This window comes from Leptodactylus fuscus, chromosome 7 (assembly GCF_031893055.1).
Source record: "Leptodactylus fuscus isolate aLepFus1 chromosome 7, aLepFus1.hap2, whole genome shotgun sequence".
Taxonomy (NCBI): domain Eukaryota; kingdom Metazoa; phylum Chordata; class Amphibia; order Anura; family Leptodactylidae; genus Leptodactylus; species Leptodactylus fuscus.
In genome coordinates, this window is record NC_134271.1 from 136,992,664 (window position 1) to 137,002,516 (window position 9,853).

The following is a 9,853-nucleotide window of genomic DNA, read 5'->3' on the forward strand; positions in this document are numbered from 1 at the left end:
CCTCACAGTGGAAACTGACAAGTTAAATCTCTGAGACAACTTTTTGTATCCTTCCCCTGAACAACTATGTTGAACAATCTTTGTTTTCAGATCATTTGAGAGTTGTTTTGAGTAGCCCATGATGCCACTCTTCAGAGGAGATTCAAATAGGAGAACAACTTGCAATTGGCCACCTTAAATACCTTTTCTCATGATTGGATACACCTGGCTATGAAATTCAAAGCTCAGTGAGGTTACAAAACCAATTTTGTGCTTCAGTAAGTCAGTAAAAAGTAGTTAGGAGTATTCAAATCAATAAAATGATAAGGGTGCCCATACTTTTGCACCAAATTTTGGTTTAATGCATATTGCACATTTTCTGTTAGTACAATAAACCTCATTTCAATCCTGAAATATTACTGTGTCCATCAGTTATTAGATATATCAAACTGAAATGGCTGCTGCAAACACCAAAATATTTAGAACTAAAAATGATTAAGATTAATAGGGGTGCCCAAACTTTTTCATAGGACTGTATGAAGGGGACAGGTTGAGGATGGCTTTGTATGTTAGCGTTAGTATTTTGAACTCTATTTTCTGGGCAACGGGTAACCATTGAAGGTATTGGCAAAGGGGAGCAGCCAATGAAGAACAGGGGGAGAGGTGTATTAAGCGAGCAGCGCAATTTAAGGTGGACTGGAGAGGTGCAAGAGGCCACGGAGAAGAGTGTTATAGTAGTCTAAAGCAGGAGATAATGAGGGCATGAACTTGCATCTTTGTGGTTTCAGGGGTGAAGAAGGAGGGGATTCTATGGATGTTCTTGAGTTGATGGTGGCAGGAGGTGTTGAGGGTTTGTATGTATGACTTCAAGGATAGGTCAGAGCCCAGGGTTAACCTGAGGGAGCAGACCCATGGGACAGGGGTAAGCGTGGTTTGATTAACTCTGATAGATGGGTCAGGTACAGGGGCTGTATGGGGTGAGACAAAGATGCTGAATTCTGTTTTCTCCATGTTCAGTTTGAGAAAGCCGGAGAAGAAAAAGGAGACTACGGCTGCTGGGCACTTTGGAACTTTGGCCAACAGAGAGGTAACATCTGGTCCAGAGAGATCTATTTGAGTGTTACCAGCGCAGCAATGTTATTGAAAACCATGCGATTCTATGAGTTGGCCAAGGCTGAGGTTGTAGATGGAAAACAGGAGGGATTCTAGGACAGAGCCTTGGGGGATACCTACAGAAAGAGGGTGTGGTGAGGAGGTGGTGTGCGAGTGGTAAACACTGAATGTGTGGTCGGTGAGGTATGAGGAGATCTAGGAAAGGGCCAGGGTGTGAGATACCAAGGGATGAGAGAGTTTCTAAAAAAAGGAGTGGTCGACTATGTCAAAGGCAGAGGAGAAGTCAAGGAGGAGGAAGACAGAATAATGGCGCTTGGCTTTGGCAGTTAGAAGGTCATTAGTGACTTTGGTTAGCGTAGTTTCTGTGGAGTGATGGGGTCTGAAGCCTGACTGTAGTCTATCAAAGAGTAAGTTGGACAAGAGATTTAGGAAGATAGTTTGGAGTGGACGTGTTGCTCAAGGCGTTTTGATGCGTACAGGAGCAGTAAGATGGGGCGATAGTTGGCTGTAGAGGACGGGTAAAGGGATGTTTTTTTAAGTATAGGAGTGACATGCTTGAAGGTGGAGGGGAAGGATCCATTGGTTACGTATAGGTTGAAGAGATGGGTTAGGGCTGGAGGTGAGGTGGGATTTAGAGATTAGGGTGGAGAGCTTTTCATCAGTGACAGTGGAGAAACAATTTAGCAGAGGTGAGTGCGTTCTTGAATGTGAGATCTGCCTCTTCATACCTAATGAAGTCTTCCTGGGAGTGGCTTTTCTTCCAGAGGTGTTCTGCAACCTGCGAGGCGCGTCTCAATTTTTTAGTCAGGTTGGTGCACCAGGGTTTCCCTTTGATCGGTCGGGCTCTGGTGTTTGTGAAAGGGGCCACAGAGTCAAGGGCTGAAGTAATAGTTGTATTATAGAAGGCAGCAGTGGCATCTGTGTCCTGGAGTGAGAATACGTCAACAAGTGGTAGAAGAGAGTCTGAGAGCGTGCGGATGTGAAGTTGGTTAAGGTTCCTGCGGGGGACGTGTTGGTTTAGGGGTTGGGGGGTTTATTACAGAGGACAGTGCAGAGAATGTCAGCAGGTTGTGATCATAGAGTGTGTGGATAGAGAATTAGAGAGGCTGCATAGAGAGCAGAGGCAGGTGAAAATGAGGTCTAGCGTGTGCCCCTTTGAGTGGGTGTCAAAGGAGGACCATTGAGAGAGACCAAAGAAGGTGGTGAGGGACAGGAGACTGAAATCAGGTGGTGGTGGTGGTGGTGGGGGGGAATGGCCACTTTCAATACTGTGTAAGCGGCCATTTTTCTTATCGCCGTGGGAATGCGCAGTCCACTTTGCCCTAGGCCCAAGGCCTAGAAGTTACAAGCCACCTCCGGAAGAGGATCTGGTGAAGACCTCGAAAGAGGGACCGTCCTCCTTGTGGAAGATGAAAGGAAAACCGCGCTCGCCCAGGTACAATGAAAAGACTTTATTTTGCACAACGCGTTTCGAGCATACTGCTCTTTCTCAAGTGCATATGATCAACCTTAAAATTAACAACAACATCCAGAACAACAATAAATACTTCAAAATTTAGATAAATAGTTAAAATATCCAGTTATACAAAGGCTAAGGATATCATGATAAGGTCCAGTAAGTTGCTACACTTATGGACTAAGCTAAGAGAATTCTAACAGTCTCATTAGATGTGTGAATAATCACATAGAATAGAACTGCTAAATGAAATAAACCTTACTAACACAACACAAATAGGAGAGATGATAATCATTGCAATCTAAAACATTATTCAACTTGTAGGTGAACATAAATAGCTCACTATAGATAAAACATACAGATCAGGCCATGTTGTCCCTCTTTCGCTTCATTGCCTTGACGTCTTGCAGGCGTTCTTTCCAGCGGCTGCCCGTGTCCCTATTGCTTCCAATATTATACGTCATAGAGTTGTTGTGTCACACACAACTCTTCCAGGTGAGCGGACAAATTTTTTGCTTACCTACTTTTTACCCATCATTTCTACACATTGGTCGGCTCGGTGCCCCTCTCTCTCTGTATTTTGTCCTGGTGAAGACCTCGTTCCAGAAGAAGATGGAGGTGGCGCTGGAGAGTTCTCTGGCAGCATTTGGGATGCCCCCAGTGCTGTTTGAGGGCTGGCGACCACCCCTAGTGCTGCAAGAGAACTCATTTACATACTGACAAAAAACAGATTTTCAAGCGAACGGCGGAGAAGACATCGAAAGGTAGGAGAATAGCCTTTCTTAAGGCTATTCTGACATGTTAAAGAGAGAAAATTTTGATTGAATGATAGGATCCCTTTAATGGACACTAACTGATGTTAATGTGTCTGTTTTTTTTAACAGATCCATATAATGGATCAATTAAAAAAAATGGACACAGTAGCATCAGTTACTGTCTATTAGTGTCCGTTTTTTTATACTGTCCATTATTTTGTTTGTTTCTGCTTTCTGAGCATGCACAGAAAAAAACGGACACAAAATAACGTACAGTAATAGAGATGAGTGAACAGTGTTCTATCGAACACATGTTCGATCGGATATCACGCTGTTCGCCATGTTCGAATCGAATCGAACACCGCGTGGTAAAGTGCGCCAAAACTCGATTCCCCTCCCACCTTCCCTGGCGCCTTTTTTTGCACCAATAACAGCGCAGGGGAGGTGGGACAGGAACTACGACAACGGGGGCATTGAAAAAAATCGGAAAAAGTCATTGGCTGCCGAAATCAGGTGACCTCCATTTTAGACGAATAGTGGATTTCAAATCCGGGTCATATGAGAATGTGAACTTTGTGACTATGAGACAGGGATAGCTGTACAGGCAGGGATAGCTAGGGATAACCTTTATTTAGGGGGGAATGTTATTAAAAATAACTTTTTGGGGCTCTATCGGGTGTGTAATTGTGATTTTTGTGAGATAAACTTTTTCCCATAGGAATGCATTGGCCAGCGCTGATTGGCCAGAGTACGGAATTCAGCCAATCAGCGCTGGCTCTGCTGGAGGAGGCGGAGTCTAAGATCGCTCCACACCAGTCTCCATTCTGGTCCAACCTTAGACTCCGCCTCCTCCAGCCGAGCCAGCGCTGATTGGCCGAATTCCGTACTCTGGCCAATCAGCGCTGGCCAATGAATTCTATTGGCGTGATGAAGCAGTGCTACATCAGAGCCGAGGGTGCGCTTGAACCCTTGTGCACCCTCGGCTCTGCTACATCAGAGCCGAGGGTGCGCTTGAACCCTTGTGCACCCTCGGCTCTGCTACATCAGAGCCGAGGGTGCGCTTGAACCCTTGTGCACCCTCGGCTCTGCTACATCAGAGCCGAGTGTGCGCTTGAACCCTTGTGCACACTCTGCTTCATCACGCTAATAGAATGCATTGGCCAGCGCTGATTGAAGCAGAGCTGAATGTGTGTGCTTAGCTCAACTACTCCACCAGTGTAGTTGAGCTAAGCACACACATTCAGCACTGCTTCATCACACCAATAGAATGCATTGGCCAGCGCTGATTGGCCAGAGTACGGAATTCGGCCAATCAGCACTGGCTCTGCTGGAGGAGGCGGAGTCTAAGGTCGGACCAGAATGGAGACTGGTGTGGAGCGATCTTAGACTCCGCCTCCTCCAGCAGAGCCAGCGCTGATTGGCCAGAGTACAGAATTCAGCGCTGGCCAATGCATTCCTATGGGAAAAAGTTAGCTTGCGACAATCGCAAGCTGACAGGGATTTCCATGTAATAAAGTGATTTATATGCCCCCAGACATGCTTCCCCTGCTGTCCCAGTGTCATTCCAGGGTGTTGGCATCATTTCCTGGGGTGTCATAGTGGACTTGGTGACCCTCCTGAGACAGATTTGGGATTCTCCCTTAACAAGTATATGTTCCCCATAGACTATAATGGGGTTCGAAACCCGTTCGAACAGTCGAACAGTAAGCGACTGTTCGAATCGGATTTCGAACCTCGAACATTTTGGTGTTTGCTCATCTCTATACAGTAACTAACTGATGGCGATCAGTTACTTTTCGTGATAAGTTCGTTGCCCATAGACTTCAATGTTAAAAAAATAACGGACACTTGTGGTCTGTTAAGAGTCCTGCATGTTGGATTTTATGTCCACTGGAAGAAACAGACTTCTGACGGATTGGGTGTAAATGGATACAAACAGACACTAATGGACACAAGATAAAATCCCATTGAAATGAATGGAAATTTTAATGGATTACTGATGGTTCAGCTGGTATCCATTGCTAAAATCTTGTAGCGGACAATAGCTACGGACACTGCTGATGGTCACCAACGCCCCCTTACTGGGTTTTCACTGTTGTCTTTATTAGTTCCTGTTTTAGCCCAAATAAAAACAAATGACTGTGATCCTACAATATTATAAATGTGAAAGTTTGTGTGTTTGTTACTCTTTCACACAAAAACAATTAACCGATTTGGATGAAATTTGGCACATAGATAGATTGTAACCTCGATTAAAATATAGGCTACCTTTTATCCCGGTAAATGACATGGCTTCACGACTGTTATGAATTTATGTTCACATACTACATTACACTGCTTTTGCCAGCATCTTATCTAAGGTTGCTGATAAAGCCTGATCTGTTATCTCTATATGTAAACACACAGATAACACTGAGCCCATTGTAAACATTAATTTGCATATTATCTGATCTACTCCAGTACTGACACACCGAATGGGAAAACCCCTTTAATTCAAATTAGCAGTTTGCCAATTTTAAAGCAAAGGAGGTTTGAGCAAGCTAGGCGTCAAGCAGCACTTAGAGCAGCCGAAACGCCGGAGTAGGCGGATCATCAATGCCAACAACACACTCATTATATGGTGTCCCAGCGAGCTACTGAGATGCTGGAACAATCACAGGCACGGTGTGAGGAACAAGTTCAGCGGCAGGCCAGCTTGAGAGCTGCCGAAACACCGGAGCAGGTGAAACATCAACGGCAGCAATTTGCTGAATATAGACGGATCATCGACGCCAACAACAACGGGCAGAGGCTAGTACTTTATGAGGTTAACCAGGAACCAGAGTCAAACCTATAGGAGAATTACCTAAATCTTGAGGTAAGATCTAATTGTTCAATGCTAAGTGTCCAGTTACAGTTGGTGTACACAACCTGTACCCTACGATGGCAATCTGTATGCCCCATCAATCACTGAGTGCTATCTATATACAATGGAGCCTGTGTATTAATCCTGGCATTTCATGCCCTGGTCTTAATTTGGTTCTCTGTTGGTCTGAGATGTACTAGAAATATTCGGAGGTGTTGGCCTCTTAATAATTCTGGTGCAACTTGGGAGGATTTCTGTGCCAGAAGTTAAATCCATGACTGCCAGGGACTGGTGAAAATCTTAGCTATAACTTGTGCCCCTGCTCTGAAGAAACAGTAGGGCTCTATGATATCTATTCTTGCGATTGGTGGGGGCCCTACAATGTAGAACTAGTGGTTATGTCTTGCATAAGATACATGAATGATACACAACAAGAGTGTCGTGGTTCTAGGGCAATGTCCCGGTAATTTTTTTGGATGCTATGGTGCTCTCAAAATAGGCCCCTACATCTCAAATTAGTTTTTAAACTTTGCAATAACTAAAACAATGGGCCTGTCCATGCCCACTGCTGTGCCCATCCTCTCTATCCCCTATATTAGCTATAAGTAATGTGAGGCCTAGAGGATGGTGACCATGGCTGCAGTGCATGGCCAGTTGCAATCTCAAGGGTTGCACGTATATGATATGGTATGATACCAATGAACCTGCTGTTGGTCTCCATTACTACTGGCCCTTTCAGCTCCGGACACAATCCTCTGCTGTGTCCTACATAATAGTAGTACTGATGTGCAGCCATGAAATGGACTATATTAAAAACAAACAAAAAAAAAAACGTCTCATCAAACATAAATGAACAGATGGAATCTGTCCGATAACCCACTGATTGTACCCATCCCAAACAAAATCCATGGGTCACTCATACTATTTACTATATCCAAGAAGAGAACTCATTTTGAGGAAGGGAACTCATAAGAAAACTGAGACATCAACACTCTAGCATGTCCCAATATGGGCAGAAGCAACATCATCATGACTTTTTAGATGAACTACAATAACTTAATTTTTTTTGTGATCTGACCTTTAGATACTCTTAGGCTGAGTTCACACGGGGTAGTTTGATCGGGATTTTGAGGCCGAATCGGCCTCAAAATCCTGACCAAAAGACAATATCAATGGGAGCCGGTCAGTTCTAATTTCTGGGAGACGGAAGAAACGGTGCTAATGTCTGGTCATGACCCCGTAGTCTAATTCATGAATGACCATGACTTCAACATTCCTTCAACCTGTCACCTCTGGCAGCAAGAATGTGTAGTGACAAACAGGAGCCATCCTAGGCTTATCTCACCTGCCTTCCCCATCTATACACATGCATGCTCAGCTTGGCCAATTTGTGTATATGTACTGAATATCTCACTGAGGGAGTAATAAACTTAAAATATAACTAATGATTAACGTTTAAAAATTCACATATACAAAATAATTAGTCAAATGATTCATGTGGAGGGTGGCATTATTTGGCTTGTAGTTAGTTTGGAAAGCAATGCTCCTCAACCCGCCATAAACCACATTTCCCCCTAATAAAAGGTAACTTCCTTCAATACTATTGGTGTAGAAACAAAGCTACATCGATTTAGTGGGGACAGGAAAATTCCTATAAATGACCGTCATCATCCTGATGAGCTGATAAAACAGTGAAACGAGTAGAGGGGTATCTTCTTAGATGTAGAAGGCTACAGGGGATCGCCTGGTCTTATATTAAAGGGATTCTACCATTAAAAAGCTTTTTTTCTGTGGATAACACATCGGAATAGCCTTTAGAAAGGCTATTCGTCTCTTACCTTTAGCAGTCCCCACTGCTGCTCGAGAACAGGATCCTGCGCCGCCTCTATCTTCTGCTGGATCCTCCCCTTCTTTCTTTGGCTGCGTCACCTCTGTCAGCTCTGACACTAGTAGAGCCGACTGCGCATGCGCGCAATTGCGGCCTCTGAGCTATGGCCGCGCATGCGCAGTCGGCTCTACTAGTGTCAGAGCTGACACAGGTGACGCCGCCGAAGAAAGACGAAGAAAGAAGGGGAGGATCCAGCAGAAGTGGGGACGCCCTCATCACATTTTCAGTGCTGGGGCCCGCCCCCATTGCTGCCAGAGAACTAATTTACATATCGGTAAAAAACGGTATTTCTAAGGAACGGCACGGCGGAGATCCCATCTAAAGGTGAGAGACGAATAGCCTTTCTAAAGGCTATTCCGACGTCTTATTCACAGAAAAATGGTTTTTAATGGTAGAATCCCTTTAAGCAGACGGGCGGACATTTGTAGGAATTTTCCTGTCCCCACTAAATCGATGTAGCTTTGTTTCTATACCAATAGTATTGAAGGATGTTACCTTTTATTAGGGGGAAATGTGGTTTATGGCAAGTTGAGGAGCACTGCTTTCCAAACTAACTACAAGCCGAATAATGCCACCCTCCACATGAATCATTTGACTAATTATTTTGTATATGTGAATTTTTAAACATTAATCATTAAAAGTTATATTTTAAGTTTATTACTCCCTCAGTGAGATGTACTTACATGAGTTATAATACCCCTCAGAGATATATATGTACTGAATAGGAGAGAAGAGCAAGACATATCTGGCATGGGCTTATCTCCACCTGAACAAAAGGATCCAACTACCAATTCTTTGGGGGATGGTTGGCCGAGCCCCTGAAAACAATTGGGTTCACCTGATACATATGATGTGTATGAGCTGCTTTAGGATTAAGTTTCTGCCTTACCGAAATCTTTTCCATTAGGCTACAAAGTACAGGGTTAAGGGGATATTGTCACTCCTTGGGGAGAGACCACCATATAGGTGTGTGGAGACTTATTAAGCCTTTAGCACTCCACTTTGCAAGGGACCATGGGAAGAATATGCAAATCTGTCTTCCATGATGTAATTAGGAAGTCAGCTGCTGCCTCAGTGTTGCAAACCAATAGAGGGTGTTCACTGGAATGTGCAAGCCTGTCTTCCCTGATGTAGTTAGGAAGACAGAATCTCAGTGAAATAACCCAATAAAGGTTTGCTCCCTTTAGCATCATGCTCGACCTTCCAAGAGTCCTTTGTTTTGTAATGACGCTGGGATTATTACCAGGTATAGTCTCTCAATCGAGGACGGCCGTTTCGATGTACTTGCATCTAATCAGCCCGATGTAGAGAGGACTATAACCTGGTAGAGGTGAGAGGCTTAGACAGGGTTAAGGGGATATTGTCACTCCTTGGGGAGAGACCACCATATAGGTGTGTGGAGCTACAAAGTACATACAGAATATAAACCAGGGTACCAGGGAATTATTAAGGCTGTAGTGTAGACTTTCCAAATGGTGGATGGTAATATGGGATTGATACTTTCTTAGCTGCTACAGTATAACACACCCCATTTTCCTTTAAAGGATTTCAGTGTATGGTCAAACACTGATGTGGGTGATAGATTGACCAACAGCTGGTAAAAGTTCTCATTGAGCTGGGCACTATTTTTTTTTGGACTTTGCTTTGGCACTGGAGGACTGTTAGGCTTAAAGACTGGAAGCCAAATCGTATGTTAATATATGGTGTAGTTTTAGGGTTTCACTCCACTGAAACAACGGCGCCCAATTCATCCAGGAGCCTGCTATTTGATACAATGTGATTTAACCTAGATTATGTATTTCCACTGGTTTAGAGTC